The sequence below is a fragment of the Lathyrus oleraceus genome, chromosome 2 (genome assembly GCF_024323335.1).
Source record: "Lathyrus oleraceus cultivar Zhongwan6 chromosome 2, CAAS_Psat_ZW6_1.0, whole genome shotgun sequence".
In the NCBI taxonomy this organism is placed as follows: Eukaryota; Viridiplantae; Streptophyta; class Magnoliopsida; order Fabales; family Fabaceae; genus Lathyrus; species Lathyrus oleraceus.
In genome coordinates, this window is record NC_066580.1 from 422,018,614 (window position 1) to 422,041,828 (window position 23,215).

Sequence of the window (23,215 nt, forward strand, 5' to 3'; positions counted from 1 at the left end):
TTCATTCTCATTCAATTTTTCTTTAAATTTTTTTTATATTCATATATGTGTCCTTATATTCATAATGCAGAGAGTGAATGATATCACGTTCAATCAAAATGGAGAAGTGTGTTTGTGTGCGGATGTTAAAACTGACAAAGATGTTCACATGATGATGTATATTTTTCACAAAATTGTTTTGACGGTTGTAATCACATAGTTATGTTATTTATGTGTTGTATTTGTTTGTGATGTTATTTTATTTGTTGTAGTTGTTTGTGTTGTTTAATTGTTGTTTTCAACTTTGTAATTGAATCTTATGATATTTATTAAGTGAATGTTGTTTTAAATATAAAGTAAAAGAGTTACAATTAAAATTATGTTGTTGTGCTTTGTCCAACAATGGAACAGTTTGTACGATTATGGCCGGACTGACGACATGAACTACATAATCTAACCATTTTGTTCGTTGTATCAATTTCGGTTTGAATACGGGTGCTGTTTGGACGATCCATTTTCTTTATTCACATTATTTCATTGTGCCAGAGTATGTCACATTAATATGTAAGCTAATAATCCTCTTTTGCTACCACCGAAAAGCTAATTTTGTAAACATTGCATATGTTTATGACATTGTAAACGGTGAATATTAAGTTGGAAAGATCCCGTCGAATCTTTGAACATGCCGCTATGACATGGGAGAAGGGTATTTGAAAGACTTGAAATTTTCCGCAATTGCAGAAACCTCTATCTAGTTCCACTCGATAGTGTCCCATCGACAATGCCTTCATTGTGATCCATTGACTCAACAACAATGTACCAACCTTTAATACAGTCAAACACTATGAGCACATATGTGTTAGCTTTAACAACTTTTTCTTTAATGAATTTCATTGAAGCATCATTGAACAGTTGCCTAAATTGTAACATTAAACCCCATTTGAAATGTCTGATCTCAAACAATGCCTTTAGCCTAAAATAGGTTGCTTGCACTAAAGTAGTTATTGATAGGTTTCAGATGTCTTTGAAGACAAAGTTCATTGATTCCACAAGATTTGTTGTCATGTGCCTCCATCATTGACCGTTGTCGTATGCCTTAGTCTATTTCTCCAATGGAATATTGTTAATCAACCTTACTGCATTTGCGTTTGAAAATCTGATGTCTTCGCGGTAGTGTTTGAAGAAAAGTTCGGTTAATGCATACCCTGCGTTGACAACCTTCTTCCGCATCGTTTTGTCTTTGATCTCTTGCATGAAATTTTGAACGATATGTCTAATGCAGTAGACATGCGTCGAAGGAGGATCCTACCAGTCATTATCAATGTTTTTATAAGCGCTCATAATTTAGGGTGTTAGGCTGATGAGCAATGTGCAATCAGAGATTTTTTAGGAAAAAACTCCATCCCTCAACAGTATCCCATTCAACTAGTGCAAAGGCGATTGAAAAAATGTTGTTGCACATCCAAACTCATATCATCACCCTACCATATACATTCAACCACCAAACATCCAACCTCGCAACCAATTCATGCCACACACCCAAACTCAAAACGAGGAACCAAACCCTAACCACCAACAATCATACACAACTATCATATCTGTCTATAGCCCGAATGATTTATATGATTCAACCTCATGCCATCATAGTCCCCCACCTATGAACATTCAAACATCCCATCGCCACAACACCCAACCATTATTTGAATTTAATACACCATAAGAACCATTATTTCGTTTTCAAAACGATTCAATGTCCTAATTTAGGCAACCATACCGTCCACAAACCACCCAACCACAACGTCCCAACTACAACAACATAGACACCAAACTCAATTACGGCAGCGCCGTTGGCGGTAATCCCCCAACTATTGGGGAGAAATGATGACAAATTTGTCAAATACTGTTGGACCTTCCACCGAATCTTCATACCAGCCACCATTGCATCATGTCAGCACTCAAAGACCCCAAACACCTCAGGAAAATCGTGGGAGACCTCGAAGGCAGGCTAATCCACAAGGATGTGGAACAAGGAGACGTTTCAATCGGGCGGATCATTGATTTTCTTGTCAATTGTTATATATTTTAGCTTTATATCATAATATTAATAATTACTTTTCATTTACCTATTTATTTTATTTATTTCAATTTTATATAAGTATAACATATAAATTAAAAAAAAATATAATATTCAAAGCATGCGCCACATGCAAAACGCATACACTTCATGGCATAAAATATGCACCAATTACATTGGCTTCATCTACATGCATGCGTCGTTTCTATTGACGCCTAAGTTCAGTGTCAACATGCATGCGTCAGTCCAACTGACGCATGCTTTAGAGGGGGCATGAAAAATGATTATATTGATAAATAGCTTAAAATAGTAGCTATTTTGAAAATTTAATTAAAAAACTTGATTATTTTTTAAAAGAAATTTACTAGTATGATGGGCTATTATTATTATATATTACTATAACTCATTTTGCTTGTCATTCTTTTTTTCATATTGTTGTGCAAAAACTCAATTATACTCTATATGAGACTAGGTGTTTTTTCATCATTCTTTCTAAGGACCTATAATAAAAAATTGAGTTTTTTTGAGAGATTCAAATGGATGATATCGGGTTTGAACTCGAATATGACATTAGTCTTTGATTATGAGTTTCTTTTATCTCTATGTATTTTTTATTTGTTTGGACTACATTGTGTTTATGATAATAACACGGCTTTCTTTGATAAAAACACGGCTTTCTTTTATTTATTATATTTCTAAATTTATTTTGGAATAGACCGCGGGTTAAAAAATGATTTGATTTGATTTTTTATTTTTTCCAGGCTGTTGATTTTTAAAAGTTTTTTTTAGTGGTAAACTTGAGGTCATTAGACTTTGATAATAACAAAATTTTATAAAAAACATAATTTCTCAAGTAATTTCATAATTCAAGTTTAAAATACTACACCATTTTTCAAATTTGTCATTAACTCAAGCATGTCAAAGGCTGCAGCTGTAAGTGGCAGAGTCAGGATTGAATAAATGAAGGGACAAGCAATAATAATTAAAATTCATAAACAAAATATAGAGCGAGCGGCGAATTTTGTGTGTGGACACTGGACGCATATAAAGACAAACATGTGAAATGAGTTGCAATTGCATACAAAATTACAAGAAGGACTTAGTGTACAATCACGTGATTATATGACAGTTGACTACTCATTCAATTTTTTATATAGTATAATGCATTATTAGTTGAGCCGCATAAACATGTGTAGATTAAATTCTTAAGTTTTATATTAAGCGTTTTATATTAATGTGTTAAGTACTCATGTACTCAATAGTAGTAAGTTTGATTTTATCAGTGACCAAGATAAAGGTTCAATGTCATTAATCCTTTTTCTATTGTGTGTTTTATCATGTGTATTGAGAAGCTTGTTTGTCTTGTTTTTGGCATTAGTTTTCATTTTTTCTTTGTGACAAGGATCTGTAATTCAGGTTTACTACGACGATAGTGGCCCTTTAGATGATGGTGTTCGGTCGAAATCTTTGTTTTCATCTTCAACATATAAGTCGATATGCAAATATTGACGTTCAAATCAGTTTTGTGTTTGAAGTGGAGGTTAAGTTTATAATGAAGTATCCTTTTAGAAGTGACGATGTGGGACTTGTATAGTTTAAAATATGTGGTATTAGATTTAGTCAACCTTATTCTAGTATGAAACAATTACCCTTCAAACCACTAATTAACATAGTCAAATAATGACTTGAGTTCAATATTTCTACCTTCATTTGCAGTTGAAGAAGTTCTCTTTTGAGGTCTCACTTGAATTGGAGGCTGACAATGGCGGGGAGTGGTCGTCGGGGTACAAAGCATGACAATGAGCGATTTCAGACAACTTTTAGTCAAAAACCAAATTTATATCGGAATGAGAGAGATCCTAAGGATGTGCAGGTATGTGACTGCATGGTTAAATGAAAATTTATAAAGATTGATTGATACTAACTATATTAACAAGATGCATTTTCTTTTCGGTAGCCTAACAAATAAGAACTACATAGTTACACGCGTTTGACTTGAAATAATATTTGGATGGGTGAGCTTCTAGAATGTTTCGCGGAAAGCGTCTGACTGAGGACAAAACATATTGAAAATACTTGTGTTGGCTTGTGGGGTCATTCGATAATCTTGAAAGCAATTTAAGGCATTACAAATACATAAGATTTGCTTTGGTGAGACCATAACTGGTTGTCTCGATGTTTCTTTATTTAGGACAGCAGATGATTTGCTTTGCTTGGTGCAGTGAGCATGAAGAAGAAGATGTCCTCAATAAAGTATGAAATTGGAAAATTCATCAGTGAGAATGATTTCGGTTTATGGCACTTTAAGATGCAAGCCCTATTGGTTTAGCAGGGTTCGTTAAAAGCGTTGAAAGGACCAGAGAAAATGGATGTTGCCCTAACAGAAAAGGAGAAGACGATGATGATCGAGAAAGCCCACATTGCAATCATCTAGAGCCTTGGTGATAGGGTTCTCCGACAGGTTTCAAAGGAGAAAACTACGGCGTGTTGTGGATGAAACTCGAAGGTATGTACATGAAGAAATTGTTGGTTAATCGCCTATACTTGAAGTAAGCTTTGTATTCATTAAAGATAAGTGAAGACAAAGTCTTCGCTAAGCAGTTTGATATACTTAACAAGTTGATTCTTGATCTTGAAAATATTGAGGTCAAGATTGATGATAAAGATCAAACATTATTGTCGTTGTGTGCTTTACCTAAGTCTCATACTCACTTCAAAGAAACTCTCATGTATGGAAGAGATTCATTGACCTTTGAATATGTTCAATCAGCCTTGTACTCTAAGGATTGAATGAACGAAAAGAGCACAAGCCATCTTCTGTTGGTGAAGGTTTGTCCGTTAAATGGAAATTCTTGAAGAAAAATGGTAGGTTTGAGAAGAAGAAGGATAAAATTCTACATAATTCTTATGGTGGTAATGCTCCTGCAATTAGGTGTTATCATTGTAAGAAGAAGGGTCACATAAGAAAGATATTTCTTGAACATATTAATAATCATGGTGAAAAGGATAATGGTAATGCATCTATTGTGCAAGATGATTATGAATCATCTGATATCCTAGTGGTTTCAAGCAGCGACTCTAGCAAGAAGTGGATTATAGATTCAGGTTGTAGTTGACACATGACTCGAAACAAGAAAGTGTTTGAGTAATTATGTGACCAAGATGGTGGATCAGAATTATTGGGAAACAATAAAGCCTGCAAGATTGCATGTATTGGAAATGTGAGATTCAAGCTCCATGATGAGTCAATAAAGCTATTGACTGATGTCAGATATGTACCTGATCTTAAGAGGAATTTGATTTCTCTTGGTGAATTTGACAAGAAAGGATATGTTTTGAAAGGAGAGCAAAGTATCCTAAGGTTAATGAATGGGTTGAAGAAAGTCTTGAGAGGTGTGACGAAATAAGGCCCGTATACCCTTGAGGTCGAGGTAGTAAGTGGTTCAGCAAATGTGGCATCCATAAAACTTGTGTTGAAGACTGAGATATGTTAGCGAAAGAGGCCCGATAGAATTGTCGAAACAAAATCTGTTGTATGGTGACAAGGTCAAAAAACTGGAGTTTTGTGAACCTTGTGTATTTGGTAAATCCTTCAGGGTAAAGTTTAACAAAGGTAAACAAAGAGAACATGGATCCCTTGATTATATCCATGCTGATAATTGGGGGCCTACAAGGAATCCTTCACACTCAGGTGCAAAGTAGTTCCATCCATAGTTGATACTTTTTCCAGAAAATTATGGATATTCATCCAGAAGGCGAAGAATGAAACTTTTGAAAATTTCAAAAGTTGGAAGACTCTGGTAGAAAACCAACCTGGCAAGAAGGTCAAGAGGTTGAAGACCGACAATGATCTTGAATTTTGAAATGAGGCTTTCAACAACTATTGTGTTGCATATGATATTACAAGGCACATAACTATGCAGTTACTCCCTAACAAAATGGTTTGGCTGAAAGGTCTAATCGAATCATTCTGGAAAAGGCGAGGTGCATGTTGGTTAGTGCAGAATTAAAGAAGGTGTTTTATACAGAAGTTTCTATGATTGTAGCATACATGATAAATAGGTGTCCCTCTATTTCCTTGGGAATGAAGACACATGAAGAAATATGGTCAGGACATCCACCTAATCTCGATAGACTTAGAGTATTTGATTGTTTAGCCTATGCTAACATTAGACAAGACATGGTTGAACCTAGAGCTCTGAGATGTATGTTCCTTAGATACCCTGAAGGAGCCAAAGCTTATAGGTTGTGGTTCCTAGAGCCAGGTCACAAAAGGTGTATCACAAGTCAAGATGTAGTTTTAAATGAAGCTGAGATGGACTTCAAGAAAACTGACGATGTTGGTCCACGTACCAAGATCTCTAGAGAAGATCTAGAGCAGGAAGGGATTCCTATTGAGGTGGAGCATAGTGATGTTGAATTGCATAACCCGGATAAAGTCAAAGAACAAGCACAGGTTGTTATTGAAGATGAGGAGACTCATAATGAATACCTGCTAGTAAGAGACAAATCGAGAAGAGTCATTAAGCCACCTCAAAGACTTGGTTATGCAGATCACATAGCTTATGCCTTAATCTCTACAAGTAAGGTTCTAGATGAAGAATCTAGAGACTATAAGGAAGTTATGAGGAGACGAGACAAGACAGAATGACTGAAAGCCATGGATGATAAGATGAAATCTCTTCATGATAATAACACTTGGGAGATGATCGAGAGACCTGTTAGATCCAAGTTAGTCAATTGTAGGTGTATTTTCAAGGTTGGAAGCACTACAACAAATAACAATTTTTATGACAAAGCTTTCACCTCGAACAATATAAAATCGAGGGTGTATGTAACAAGAGCACCTTATTTTATTTTAAAAAAATCAATCTGTTACCTCGGTTTTATGAAAAACTAACATAAATATATGCCCAAGGTTTGAGATAGAAAGCAGTCAAGATTATGCTTATCTCAAGAGACATACCTGAAGAAGATTCTCGATAAGTTTGGTATGTCGAATTCAAAGCTTGTTCTAACACTGACTAATCCTCAGTACAAGATGAGTACGACTCAAACTCCTAGTACTGAAGTCAAAAGAGCCTATATGAATAACATTTCATATGCTAGTATAATAAGCTCTTTGGTGTATGTTATGGTCTGTACGAGGTCATACATAGCATACAGAGTGAGGCTTGTAAGTAGGTATATGACCAATCCTGGGAAGGCCCACTTACAAGCATTAAAGTGGATTATAAGGTACATAAATGGGGCTCTAAGTAGAGTCCTTATTTATGGTGGAGCCTGTGGTGATGATAGCAAAGTCAAAATCAAAGGATTTGTCAACTCTGATTATGCAGGTTGTATGAAGTCCAGAAAATCTATTTCTAGATATGTGTTCACTATGTCTGGCACGATAGTTAGTTGGAAAGCAACACTTCATAAGGTTGTTTCCTTATCAACCACTAAAGCATAATATATTGCCCTAACTAAAGGTGTGAAAGAAGCATTGTGGCTTGAAGGTTTTGCTAAGGAGCTGAAACTTCAATATCGAGTTATCATTGTTAAATGTGATAGTCAATATGCAATACACTTGTATCATGAGCGAACCAAGCACATCGGTGTGAGGTTGCACTTCGTCAGAGAGATAATCGAGCGTGGAGAAGTCTAAATGTTGAAGGTTTCGACTAATGACAATGTTGCTGATATGATCACCAAGACATTTCCATGTAGCATGTTTTTCCACTGTATGTAGTTAATAAAGTTGCATGATGAAAGCTAGTTTGTTCCCTTGTTAGTGTAGAGTTTGTTCCAAGGTGGAGATTTATGGTATTTTGGATTAGACTCTAGTGTCGACAGGGATAGCTTCATGGTTCGACAATGGTTTAACATGTAATAAAGTATGTTCACATGCTGATCTTGTATGCTTTAGTCGAAGTATGCTCAAGCATGCAATAGTCGAAATGCTAGGATTGTTAGCATGTCGAATTAGGCCTTACTTGTAAGCTCAATTGTTAAGTTAGCTTGTAGCCTAAGTTAACTTAGTAGTCTATAAATAGACTAGTTCTCTCAAGTTGTTGAGAGAGAGGTTAATTATTGTTATTCACTTGTAATCTTTGAACCCTTATTGAGTAAGTGAATGGTAAAGCAGTTTTAACCAATTCTGATTCTTCTTCCTTCTTCTTCTCTCTTTTACAAAACATAATAGGATTTCTTGTGTTTGTTCAAAAAACTCAATCTTATATTTTGATTTGTTCTTGACGACATCAATTCACAATATTATTGTTGACATCCTACCGTCTCTAGAAACAAATCAATAGCAAAAATGTAAATGCTCTCGTGTCTACCCTCAAGAAGAATTCCTTAGATTGAGGTAAAGGTGATTCGTTATCCTTAGTGACTAGTTAAGAAATGAGGTGTAAGATATGGGGTGAGGTCCACAATTTTTACTCAACCAAGTGAAGGTGTTTGTAGGAGAATTTCGGATTGCAAAATGTTTGATGGTTAAAATTTTCTCTCAGCCAACCGTAAGAGTTTGAAGTGAGAATTCAACTAGAGGAAGATGAAGGTTTAAATTCTCACTCAACCAAGCATATAAGCTTGGGAGGAGAATCAAACTTGCTAAAGCAAATGACCAAATTTTTACTCAACCAAGCATAAAAGTTTGGAAGAAGAATCTGACTTTTTGAAATTGAGAGTCAAAATTTCCATTTAACTAAACATAAAATATTGGAAGGAGAGTCCGACTTGCAATATTTCACAACAGAAACATGTACCAATTTCAACCAAAAAGTTCTAAAAATATTTGTATACAAATTTACTACTTGACAGAAAACTAATTTGGTTGGATGTTAATCCATCTAAGTGGAATATGTGTCTCATTTGTCTTTACATAAAAGCCTTGAGAAATGATTCTCCTTACCATCTCATGCGCAAAACAAAAACAAAAAAACAAATTTGAAGCGAGTGCTATTTCTATAAAACTATATGTGTTAATTCAAGCTAACTAGAGCGTCTAAAGTATTTTTTTTTCGAAACAAAGCGGCAATGACTTCTTTATAAAAAATGAGAAGTTAGATGGGAGACATGACTTTGATGATATTTCATCTTGTGGAAGTCATATCTTTTATAATTGAGATATGGTTTAACTCCTTCTTTTAAAGTAAGGATGTCATCCTCATCCAAGATAAGGAGTTAGGTGGGATAACTTTAGCTTTGTGAATTATTAAACCCGTCTTCGTCCAAGAGAACTCAGCGAGGGAACACAATTTGTTGTTATTGATATTATTTTTAGTTGTCTTTATTTGCAAAATAATTTATACAACACAATATATGAAACATTGCACATAAAAATAGATATCATTGGCTAATCAAGGATATAGATCTCATAATTTTGATGAATTTCCTTGCATAGTAAAGACTAAACACAAAAGAAAGGATGAATGAATAATGATAAAAAGATTTTTCAAAACTTAAAACAATTGATTTTACTGGACAATTAAAAAAAATATGCAAATAGAGATTTAAGTGTAGAATTGTAAATAATAGGAAAAAATAAAGAGATAAGGGGAAAAACTCACTTCAATAAAAAGAGTTTTTCAATGCGATTGAAAAAGAGACATTATCATGGATGGTGAACCAGCGGTCGTAAAAACTGATTAGCACGTAATATATTCATATGTTTCTATAAAGAAATCATAGTAAAATGTGTAGGTAAAGGATTCCAACGTCATTATTTTTATAATTTTTTTAACATTTCATTACGGTTGAATATTCTAACCATTATAAAAGATTTAACATACATCATTTCACCACAGTTACAATTATCAACCGTTTAAATTTTGAATGCACAATTATCAATATCGGAAAGAAAAAAAAAAGTAGAATCTTCATATTCTTTTTTTTATTTCACTGTTTGATTTTTTTGGTTACATCAGTGTCTAAAATCTGATGTTCCTATGTTTTAAAGGGAACAAAAATAACTGTCATTATATAAACACAGTATTTATAAATTACATTTCTTTTGATATTAAGTAATAATTATGAAACATATTAATAAAAATCACCATTTTATTTCTTAAGTAATTCACGTGAATGATACAAATTGGTGATTTGTATATTGATTCAATAGAAATTGACTAATAATCAAATTCCCACGTATAAATTCAATAATAATAAGAAAAATGATATTCATATAATGTCTCGAACGGTAAATAGTAAAATATTATAATAATATATTATTTTTTTTTTAAAAAAATTATTTTTAATTTTTATTTATTATCTGAACGTTTATTAATCAATTTTATAATTTTTTTTAACCAATTTCATAATTTGCATTAACCATCTTTTATGATTATTCAAAATTATTTTTAATATATCAACGTTTATTAATCAATTTCATAGTTTTATTAGTCAACTTTTTATTTTTTATTAACTAACTTTGATTTATTAATAAAAATTATTTTTAATATCTGAACGTTTATTAATCAACTTTGTCACTTCATTAATCAATATTTTATATTTAATTAATCAATTTTTTTCACTATTTTAAATAATTATTCACGCACAATGTTTAATAAAACTCTTCACGTGTATTGTTCATATATTGTTCACGTACTGTTTATATCTTATTTATAAATATATTATTTTTTATTTTAAAATACATTATTCACCGTATAAATACGATAAACAGTATATATATATATATATATATATATATATATATATATATATATATATATATATATATATATATATATATATATATATATATATATATATATATATATTAGATGTAGAAAATGAAGGAATAGCAATGCTCTAATAATAAATGTCATTTGTATAGACAGAGGGAAAAAATATAAAATTTTTGCAGTAAAATCCGAATCCTCTATTTATGAATTATTATAAAGTGTATTCTCTCATTTTATTAAATGCAAATTACTTATAAAAAAATCTGCCCCATAGACAAATGACTGATGTTGAAGTACCAATTCATAATATACTGTGGATTGAAAAACATTGTAAGGCATGTATTTATTTATAATAAATTCATAACTTATTAGGTACACTCGTATTTAATTATATACTATGGATAACGTGATTTACTAGTTTGAAAATTTTCAAATTTATCACAAAGACGTGGGACATGGCCATGAGACACCACACAACATGAGGGATACGACTATGTGCAGAAATTCCCCAATTTGAGGGCCAAGAAAAACGTCTCTAAATTTGTTCGTACTCTCTCATGTGCTAACACAAACCATAGTGGTAGGTATATGCTACATGCCAAAGACATGATAGTGACTCAACAAAATGTATAACTCACGCTACATAATTTTTGAAAAATACACTTTCTCTGACTTTTCTTTTGTGTGGATAAAAATGGACTAAACTTCAATAACAAGAAATAAATAGTAAAAATAACTTTAATTTATTTAATATAATCTTTTACATAATATATTTACTTTTAAATTCTTCTTTTATCTCTTAATTTAATTAAAGATTTCATGCTTATCTCTTAACTATTATTTTTAAGTTTCTTAAATATTTAAGTGAGATAATTTCCTTCATTGAGTTAACTTTTAAGTTTAAATATTTAAGTCTGTCAAATTCGTTTATTAATTTTTTTTACATAAATAATCAAGGCTTTTCAATTTTAATATCAAACTACCTAATTTTTCTACATAATTCTCAATATAATTATATTTCAAAAAAAAACTAAAGAGAAGACGTCAATTCTCTTATATTTTTTATTTTTTCAGCTATCAACGGATTTTTCTGCAAATTTGATGATATCTGCGGATTTTTATGCGTATTTACGTGCGGAATGCTTAATTTTTTTTTGTATGCGGGTGAATCCGTAGGTAAATCCGTATATAACATCAAATCCGCATGAAAATCCAACAGGTAGCTGAAAAATTTAAAAATACATAGGAGGGGGCAATTGAATCGATGCCTCCTCTTTAATCTTTTTTTTTGTTTGAAACATGATTATATTGGAACTTATGTGAAAATATTGGTTAGCTTGATATTAAAATTGAAAAACATGGTTATTTATATAAAGTTTTCTAATCATTTGATCATATTAGCAAATTCCATACCTTTAGATCTTAATGGTATGTTAATTCTAATAGTAAACCATAAATACCTAATACTCTTTAGATATCTCCATCTTCCCGCCCTTCATCATCATCTTCATCAAAATCTAATAAAATTTCAAATATATACTCTCTCTCTCTCTAGAGCATTAATTGCTTCTACAACTGATCACTTGTTAATATATCGTCTCTTCTTATGAGTAGGCAACATGTTGGAGGGACCGACTCTCTTATGATAGCCCAGGAGATCCTAAAAAGTGAATAAATCTTCCTTCAACACTCATTTTCCCAAGGTTGGAGAATTGGAAGAAAACGCATATTTTTTTAGGCCGAAAGAAAGGGTCTTGGACCAAGATTTATGAATTGCATTCTCATATTTGGCCGACTCCAAACAAGGAGGGCACAAAGGAGAAAGAGTTGTCTTTGAAAATAATGCAGAAGCTAGAATGAGTTTCTTGACTCCAAAGAGTGACTTGCGACTATGATCCTTAAAATTCTTCCAACTATCAAGGTAAACATTAAACATCTCTCTCACAAAAGTGTGTGTTACATTGAATATGTTGAAAAATAATCTTAAGTTCAGCACTCCACCCCAATACTTAAGCCAACAATGGAACACCTTAACAAAAGCCCACACCATCATGTGCAATTGGGATGAGATAGTTCTCTAATGGTTAAGTACTTCCACTTCAAAGTCATTGAAAGAAAGACTTAACCCTAATCTAGAAAACAAGAATTCATAGAATGACATTGAACACCCATCAAAGGAGTTACACACTCTCTTATTGACTATAACGTGAGAAATAAACCAATCAGTAGACGGTCCCACATCCAAATAGGCACCACCTAAACTTTGAGCATTGTTGAAGATAAACACAATCCTCATTAGTTATACTTCCACCTAAAAGTGTCGAGTGGAATCAACTGGAAATATAAGTCCTTGTTGGTTCTTTCGAACCATGTTTACCTAACTGTCAACAAAAATATAATGGTCGTAAGTCTTGGATGATCCCAGATGTCGATATGCTTCATAACTTTTTTGTAGTTGGGTTCCCGTCTTTTCAGAGATCTAAAAACTTTAATATAAGAGTATTAGGCCCTCGGATAATTCAAATACATTTTGGCGGACCTAGAATTTTCCACGAGCCTCACTAAATAAGAGGGACCAGACCTAACTTATTTTATAATGAGACGATCCATACCAACCCCTATAACTCCTTCCATATGATCCCCTGTGTTTCCCACAGACTAGGCAATTAAGGATTTGCTACCATCTTCGATGGAACCCCTAGATTCAGAACAACAAGATTTGCAAAGGGTTAGGCGACGATCAAAGAAGTGACATTTAATATTTATAGGTTTACTACCCTAGTGCGAGATGAAACACCACTTATACTATCATCACTAGACATCTCTATAATGTTTGCAAGTCATCTCCTATGTTGGACATTTCTAAAAGAAAGAATAGGGAGAGAAATGGTACTTGGAGGGAACTAGAAGCATGAGAAGAAATTTATGATGAATGGTCACTCTAAAGAGCAAATATCCAAGGAATTTACAAAAACCAAAAGGAGAAACAGATAGAAAATGTAATACACCACCAAAACTCAAGGAATAATATTCAGAGTTGCAAGAGAAAAAAAGATACATAGAATGCACATACGACTAGTGGATTCATACTTGATTCAACCCACATGCAGCTACCCACAGTTAGATATGATCTAACAGACCCCCATGTTCTACGGCAAGAAACTTGGGGTGATTTTAACCGTTTCTCGTATATAATGTATCTGCAATAGCTCTGCATGTATGTTTTTTAACCATAACTTGCTACATTACTTAGATTCATTGAATTACTTGAGTGTTGAAGTGCTAATCTTGCAGCCCCCATCCACTTCGTCACGTTAGAGAGTATTCACCATCACCCAAGTTAGTTTCACAATCTTAAAACCATCATTTACAGTTCCTTGAATGGAACAGGTCCGATTTTTGGTTTTAATTTTGTGATTGGGTTTAAGATGTGGGTTTGACCTTGTTAAAGAGTTTCATATCATATAATATATGACTTCATCATATGTTTATTAGTGGGGAAGATATTCACCTTACAAATTAGTTTTTGTAAGGATGAGTTAGGCTCAACCACAATTCATAATATGATATTAGAGTTTGGTTTAAAGTTCGTTGGCTCAACTACTTTCATGTTTTCACTATTAGGCCACCCGCCATTTATATTCTCGTCATGTTTTTGATACCAAACCACTCACTGTTTATTTGTTTACAGAGGTTAAAAACCTCTACAAATTGTTAATAATATGGAAAAAAAATATAACAAATCTTCTTATTTCATTACAAACATAGAAGCGTACCATAACACCATATTGTTATCACAATAATCAACAAATCCTCCCCAAATAATGATAGTGAATCATCAACATAAGATACAACAACTTCATATTCATATTACATTAACCAAAAAAATATTCATGCATCATACTACTACACCCTTTAAGAATCAATATTGTATACTATTATATGTTTCAATATGTGGAAGAAAACACTTAAATTCAGGAACGAATTTTCAATTTCATATGTTATATTTCACTTTCAAGGTATCCATATTGTGTTGTGAGGATTTCAAATTTATGTAACTGCCATAAATAATGTTAAGTGATTTGCCTTTTTTTACAAATGTAATTCAATATTCAAGATTAGTTTCATTTTCATTTACATTTACATTTATTTTTACATTTGAATTTGAGTTTAGTTTATATTTAGTTTCATTTGAGTCTTTGTATAAAATTTAAATGAAAGTGAATTTGTAACATAATCTTACACATTTCCAAACTGAGAAAGTTAGTTAGAAATTTTCTCTCACTTTCTCTCTCATTATTTCATCTTCATCTTCTTCATTCTTGTGCATTGTTAATGGAGGTTCATTGTGGAACTCCAACAATTGGTATCTAGAGCTCCGATCTGATTCACAGGGAAACACAAGTGTAGTGAGGTGTGTGATTGATTTTGTTTTTGAAATTTGTGTTGAATTGAAGTTCAAAATTAAGGAGAATCACAAATCTTGATTCTCAGGGTTTGGGAAACACGGGTGTTGGTGAGAACTGAGTTATTTGTACAAGAACGAAGATGAACGGCGAAAGCAGTAGCTTGGACATAAAGCTTCTACTATTCGACAGAAAGAACTGTAATCAGTGGTCTATTAATATATGTGTGTTGCTTGGAGATCAAGATTTTCTTGATCTCGTCAATGAAGATTAGAAGCCGATTACAGAAAATGAAACAGGAGCACAAAGAACTGCACAACATGAAACAAAGGTGTTTGGGAAAATTGTTGATTTGATTACGGTGAAGGCTGTGTGAGATACACTAGCGCAGTGATATAGTGGGGACACATCAGTGAAAAGGGTCAAGTAGCAGTCCCTATAAAAGCAATATGAAAATCTCAGCATAAACCACAATGAGAAGGTTCCTGATTACATATTTAAAGTGATTATGGTCATGAATGAGATAAAGTCTTATAGAGAAATGCTCTCTAAACAAGTAATCATTGAAAAGGTATTGAGATCACTTACTCCTTAGTTTAATCACATATTTGTAGCCATATAACACTCTAAAGACATTAGGAACATGAGAATTGAAGAGCTTAAGAGTAGTTTATAGGCACAAGATTTGCGTCTTACTGAAAGAAACTCTGAAAAGGGGTTAGGATAGGCTCTAAAAGCTCAGACTCTGAAAGCTTATTGGGGTAAGAAGAACCAGAAGCAATCATGGATAGAGAACACGAATAAGTATGATGGTGGTGTTCAGAAGTCAGAACTTTCCAATTCTGATAAGAAATATCAGAATGTTCAAAAGGGAAAGGAGAAGTTTGACAAGAGGAAGGTTCAGTGCTACAGTTGCAACAAGTTTATCCATTTTGCTGTTGATTGTTGGTCAAACAAGGTTAGCAAGGGTGAAGAATCCAATATATCTAGAGTGAATTCTGATGATGAACCCGTGCTATTAATGGCATCTGAAAATGTAGGTGGATCAATGGTAGACTGGTGGTATGTGGACACTGGATGCTCAAATCACCTAAGTAGAAAAAAGCAATAACTGGTTGATTTTGATTCTGGTAAGAGGACCAAGATCAGATTTGATAATGATGAGTATCTGAATGCTAAAGGAGTGGGAAATGTTAGAGTTAAGTTGAACAATGATGTATGGTATGTCCTGACATGAATAACAATTTGATGAGTGTAGGTCAGCTGATTGAAAAAGGATTTTCAGTAACCATGAAGGAAAATCTCTTGAATTTGTATGATTATAATCAGAAGTTGATTATGCAATTTGAACTGGGAAGAAATAGGACATTCAAAGTGAATGTTGCAACAATAAACACTCAATGCATTTGTGCAAGAAGTGCTATAGAAGAAAGTGAGTTGTGGCATAAGAGATTGAGGCATATGAATTATAGAAGCTTAGGGCATCTGAGTTCAAAACATTTGGTACATGAAATTCCTAAGATTGTGGCACCAGATAAATCATGTGGTATATGCATGAGACGCAAACAACCAAGATTTCCATTCTCATCATAAATGCCTCCAAGAACAACCCATGCTTTAAGTGTGGTGTATTCTGATGTATGTGGTCCATTTGAGGCACCTTCACTTGGAGGGAACAAGTACATTGTCTTATTTGCGGATGAGTTCACAAGAATGACATGAGTAACACTCATTAAGTTCAAACATGAGGTGTTTGTTGAGTTCCAGAAGTTCAAAGTGGAGGCTGAAAATCAAGATGGACAAATGGTTGAAGATCCTCATAACTGATGGTGGAGGTGAGTTCAACTCAACAGAGTTCAAGAAGTTATGTGAGGAACATGGTATTAAGCATGATATGATTGCTCCATACACTCCAGAACATAATACTCTTGCTAAAAGGAGAAATAGAACTCTGCTTGACATGACAAGGAGTATGTTGAAGGAGAAGAATCTAGCTAAGAAATTGTGGAATGAAGCAATTACTACTTCAATGTATGTGCTCAACAGATGTCCAACAAAGATGTTAAAGGAAGTAATTTATATTGAGAAGTGGACTGGAAGAAAGCAAAGTGTTAGCCATTTCAAGGTGTTTGGTTCAGTATGTTACAAACATATGCCAGATGCTACTAGAAGGAAATTAGATGGCAAAAACAAAGTCATGTTGCTTATAGGTTCCCATAATACATGTGCTAATAAGCTCTATTTCCCAGTCAATAACAAAGTTGAAGTCAACGGATATGTCATAATGAAAGAATAAAAAAAATGGTATTGGAGAAAGTCTCAATTCAACTCTAGTGTAGTGTCAACACTAAAGTATGATTCTGTTGGTGTAAGCCCTAGAGGCCAATACTTTTGGTACTTGTATCAAATTATTTATTAATAATAAAAGGCTTTTTCTTTATTATGTTTGTTTATAAAGTCCCTAGAATAGCTAGTCCGTTTAATGTATCAAGTGTGACTTAATCATGAGATCACATTAAACATAAGGACACTATTCTTAAAGTATCCGTAGTCGAGCTTTATTGTGAAGTGGGATAACATTAAAGCATTAAGACTATTATGTATATAGACTGATGATCACATCTCGTGGATCATGGATAAGGAGTTATCAAGTCTTAAACATAGGTATGAATATTAAGAGTAATATTTATACTGGATTGACCCGCTATGAGAATACTATATAGAATGTTATGCAAAGTGTCATAAGTTATTCTCATGGTGATAATGGTGTATACCACCCTTCGACCTGAAACCACTATGGACCCTAGGTGTAGAGTCGAGTGCTTTATTGCTTCTCAAACATTGTCCGTAACTGGATGACCATAAAGACAGTTGATGGGTACTCCACGAAGCATGCTAAGGGACATGAGTGACCTAGATGGAATTTGCCCATCCTGCGTAACAGGATAAATGTCTATGGGCCCAATATTGAACTGGACAAGGATGACACGGTCTATGCCTTGTGTTCAATATAGACATAAGGGAAAAAGGGTAATTATACACATAAGTATTATCACAAAAGGATTTGTCAGATCATATGACATTTTCGTATCTTGGGTAGCAGTGACGTGTTGCTAGATACCGCTCACTGTTTATTATATTAAATACGTGATTTAGTATAATTGCCAATGCCGCGAAAACCTACAGGGTCACACACAAAAGGACGGATTGATGAGAGATAGAGTAACTAAGGAATACCGTAATGTACGGCGCACTTAAGGGAATTGTAAAACATCGTAAGGCACAGTGTACTTAAGTAGAATATGAAATATGGTAAGGTACCACGCGCTTAATGTTGGTGTAAGCCCTAGAGGCCAATACATTTTGGTACTTGTATCGAATAATAAAAGGCATTCTCTTTATTATGGTTGATTAATAAAGTCCCTGGAATAGATAGTCCGTTTAATGTATTAAGTGTGACTTAATCATGAGAACACATTAAACATAAGGACACTATTCCTAAAGTATCCGTAGTCGAGCTTTAGTGTGAAGTGGGATAACATTAAAGCATTAAGACTATTATGTTTGTAGACTGATGATCACATCTCATGGATCATGGATAAAGAGTTATCAAGTCTTAAACATAGGTATGAATATTAGGAGTAATATTTATATCGGATTGACCCGCTATGAGAATACTATATAGAAAGTTATGCAAGGTGTCATAAGTTATTCTCATGGTGATAATAGTGTATTCCACTCTTCGACCTGAAACCACTATGGATCCTAGATGTAGAGTCGAGTGCTTTATTGCTGATCCAACGTTGTCCGTAACTGGATAACCATAAAGACAGTTGATGGGTACTCCACAAAGCATGCTGAGGGACATGAGTGACCTAGATGGAATTTGCCCATCCTGCATAACAGGATAAATGTCTATGGGCCCAATATTGAACTGGACAAGGATGACACGGTCTATGCCTTGTGTTCAATATAGACATAAGGGCAAAAGGGTAATTATACACATAATTATTATCACATAAGGAATTGTCAGATCACATGACATTTTCGTGTCTTGGGTAGCAGTGATGTGTTGCTAGATACCGCTCACTGTTTATTATGTTAAATGCGTGATTTAATATAATTGCCAACGTCACGAAAACCTACAGGGTCACACACAAAGGACGGATTGATGAGAGATAGAGTAACTAAGGAATACCGTAAGGTACGGTGCCCTTAAGTGAGTTATAGTGCATCGTAAGGTACGATGTACTTGAGTAGAATACGAAATATGGTAAGGTACCATGAGCTTAAGTGATTTTGGGCATATTGTAAGATATGGGCCAAAATACACTTAAGTGGGCTTTTAGCTTGAAGCCCACACAAGTGGTTCTATAAATAGAACCCTTGTGCAGAAGCAAAAATTTGCGGTTGCATTATTTTCGTTTTCTCTCTCTCTCTCTCTCTCTCTCTCTCTCTCTCTCACACTCAAAGCCTTCATTCGTACCAGCTAGCACTGAGATTGAAGGAATCCGTTCGTGTGGACTGAGTAGAGACGTTGTCATCGTTCAACGTTCGTGATCGTTTCGTGGATCTGCATCAAAGGGTTTTGATCGTTACAAGAGATCTGCACCAAAGGCTTCAATCGTCACAAGAGGTAAATATTCTATCACTGATCATGACCATTCGTAAGGATCTCTAAAGGAGAAATTTTAATTTCCGCTGCGCTTTGGGTCGCCAATTCTCCTTTACTTAAGCGATTTTGGCATATTATAAGATATGGGCCACATACACTTGAGTGGGATTTTTAGCTTGCAGCCCACACAAGTGGTTCTATAAATATAATCCTTTTGTAGAAGCATTTGTGCAGTTGCAATTTCGTTTCTCTCTCTCACTCACTCAAAGCCTTCATTCGTAGCAGCTAGCACTGAGATTGAAGGAATCCGTTCGTGTGGACTGAGTAGAGGCATTGTCATCGTTCAACGTTCGTGATAGCTCTGTAGATCTGCATCAAAGGTTATAATCGCCACAAGAGGTAACGATTTTATCACTGATCATGTCCATTCATAAGGATCATTAAAGGAGAAATTTTAAATTCCGCTGCGTTTTGGATCGCTCTTTGATAAGTGCATATTTATGCACAATTCTCCTACTTTTTACTTAGGCATTTCTTTATTTTATTTTGTTTATTTTTATATTTTATTATGTTTTCATATTTTATTTTATTTTTAGTTTAATTTAATTTTCGCACTTATTTTTTTAGCTTTAGCAGTCTGCGCGGAAACGATCATAACTGGAGTTTCGGGAATCCGTTTGAGGCGTTCTAAAAATCGCCGGAAAGCTAAGAGAGAGAGCTACGACTTTTGTGTTGGAGTCGAAGTCAGATTCGGAGCTCAAAATTCTAGAATTTCGTTTCAAGTTACAGCATTAGAATTTTATTTTAGTGTTGGGTCATGTTGTGGGCCTGGGTTATATTTTCGACCCAGTTGGGTTGTAAACCAAATTCCTTGTTTTCCATATACCTAGTAGCCGTACACCATTGGGGGGAAGGGGAAAATCACGGTTCATGTACGAATTTGAGAGCTTACAAAGAATGACTATGGTGAACTAATTTCCCAAGAATCAATTCACTGTAATCGGATGCCACTTTGAGGTTCTTTTATAATTTTCCATTAATTTGTTCCTTTGAATTATATCTATAATCACAATTACTTGCTGAATTGAATTGTTTTTATATGATAGAATTCTTTAATTTGATTGTTGTCTGCTTTTGAATCAATTTCGTGATTAGTGTAGCTTTTGCATTATCGCGTTCGATCATATTGCGTTTGCTTAATTCGCAATAGTTTTAATCCGTTTGCTTTACTCGGAATTCAGGGGCATACTTCGTATAATTGTTATTGCGCTTGTCAGTAGCTTTTGTAATCGAATAGGATCAGACTCGTTTAGGGAATTGGAATTTTATAGGGATCAATGATAAGTCGGAAGATGATATAGTGGGTTGATTCGTTTCAGCTTATTCAAATAATCACTTTTCATAATCACTTATTTTCTGCATTTTTGTAATTGAACACCAAATCAACCCCCCATTCGATTACGTTTAATTATTACAAACAAGAATCCTTGAGACGATATCTGAGTTTAATTGTCGCTGTATTACGTTTTTACAAAATTACTCGTTTTGATTCGCATGCGACAGCGGATCAAATTGGCGCCGTTGCCGGGGATTCTTGTTTCTTTTAATCGTTTTTAGAGTCATAGGTTTAGTGTCTAAGCGTATAGGTCATAGTTTCCTCGCAGTTTCGTCTAACTTGCGTATTGGTCTTTTTGCGGTTTGAAAAAAAAAATCTGTTTTTAAACAAATTATCTTAGATTATTCCGATTTTTTGTTGATTGATTAGGAAAAAATCAGTAATCAAAAGCCTCTATTTATGGAATAAATAGTGGATTCCGCCCTAAAAAACCGAAATTCCTTATTTTTCTATTTTTTATGATTTATTTTCGGTTTTGGTAGTTTTAAAAAAATCTGAAAAAATTCTCAAAACTTTTAAATAACGTCATTAGATTAATTTCGGTGTTAGTTTATTTTTATAAATTTATTTTAATCGTTTTTCTTCATTGTGTTTGTTTTTGACTATGGCTGACCAAAGAACTTTAAGGCAGTTAGTTGTCCCTGATGTGAATTATAATGGCATGTGTATTGAATATCCTGAAGCTGACACTCATTTTGAATTGAAATCTGGTTAAATACACTTGTTTCCAAGGTTTAGTGGTCTTGCAGGTGAGGATCCGCATGAGCATCTGAAGGAATTTGAGGTTGTGTGCTCTGGACCTTCACTAGAAGATATTGTCAAACAAATGGCTGCAAATAATCTCCAGTTTCAACAACAAGTAGATTCTACTTTAAAGACTTTGCAAACACAGATTGGGCAGCTTGCCACTTTGGTGAATGCCATGCAGCAAGCTCAAGGATCAAACCAACAACCCTTGGAAGAACATTCTATTTTTCAAATAGATTTGATTTCTGAAATTGTTGATGATACTTGTAGTGATTTATTTGCATCTGATTTTCCATCATTGTCTGGTTTTGATGATGTTTATTCTTGTGATATTTGTACTGAAACTAAAATTTGCTCTGTTTGTGCTGAAATTGAGGCTGCCTTGCAAGTTGATATTCTTACCGCAGATGAGGTTGCAAATAAAGTTGTTCATGTAGATAAAGCTCTTGACATCCCGACTTCCCCAAACACTCCTCCTATTGAGCAGCCACCTTCCCTCGAGCTGAAGCAACTTCCTGAAAATATGAAATATGCTTATTTACAGATGAATGAAAAACTACCGACTATAATTTCTTCTAACCTTGATTTCGATCAAGAAAATAAGCTTTTGCAGGTTTTAAGGAAGCATAAAAAGGCATTTGGTTGGACATTAGCTGACATTCCAGATCAGATCACCTTCACGTGTCCATTTGACACTTTTACTTTTAGAAGATTCTTTGATCCTGGAATAAAAGGCGAAGATACTAATAAAAATTTCAAGTTCAATGGACATTACCCAAAGCTATTCCATGACAACCCCACTTTGGAAGAAGAAAATGTAGAATATATCTCTTTGGGAAAGGCTGCTTATGTGATCACCTATCCTCCTTGACTACTCGGGTGTGTTCTTTCCTCTCTCTTCTCCCTCTTATTTTATGTTTGTTTCTTTCATTGAGGACAATGCATATTTTAAGTGTGGGGGAGGGAATACTTTATTTTATTTGTTTTTGTTCTTTGTTTTGTTTTGTTTTTGTTTTCTTTCTAAAAAAATTGTATTTTTGTTGAAAGTTTTAGGCTATAGAATAATTTGAGGTTGATTTGTAGAGACTTGGGAAAAGTTCACAAGATCGGTATCGTTTTAACACCTTAAATCTCCTGAATATGAAAATCATTTTGAATACTTGTTATGACATAGCCTTGAGTTCTCATTTTTCTTATAGCTCTTGAATAGTTTATTTCAGCAGTCAGCACCATCTCACACACACTCTACACAGGGAAGCCGATGAATATAAGTGAGTGTTCCGAAAAAGAAAAAAAAAGAAAAAAAATAAAGGAATGCACCTTCTA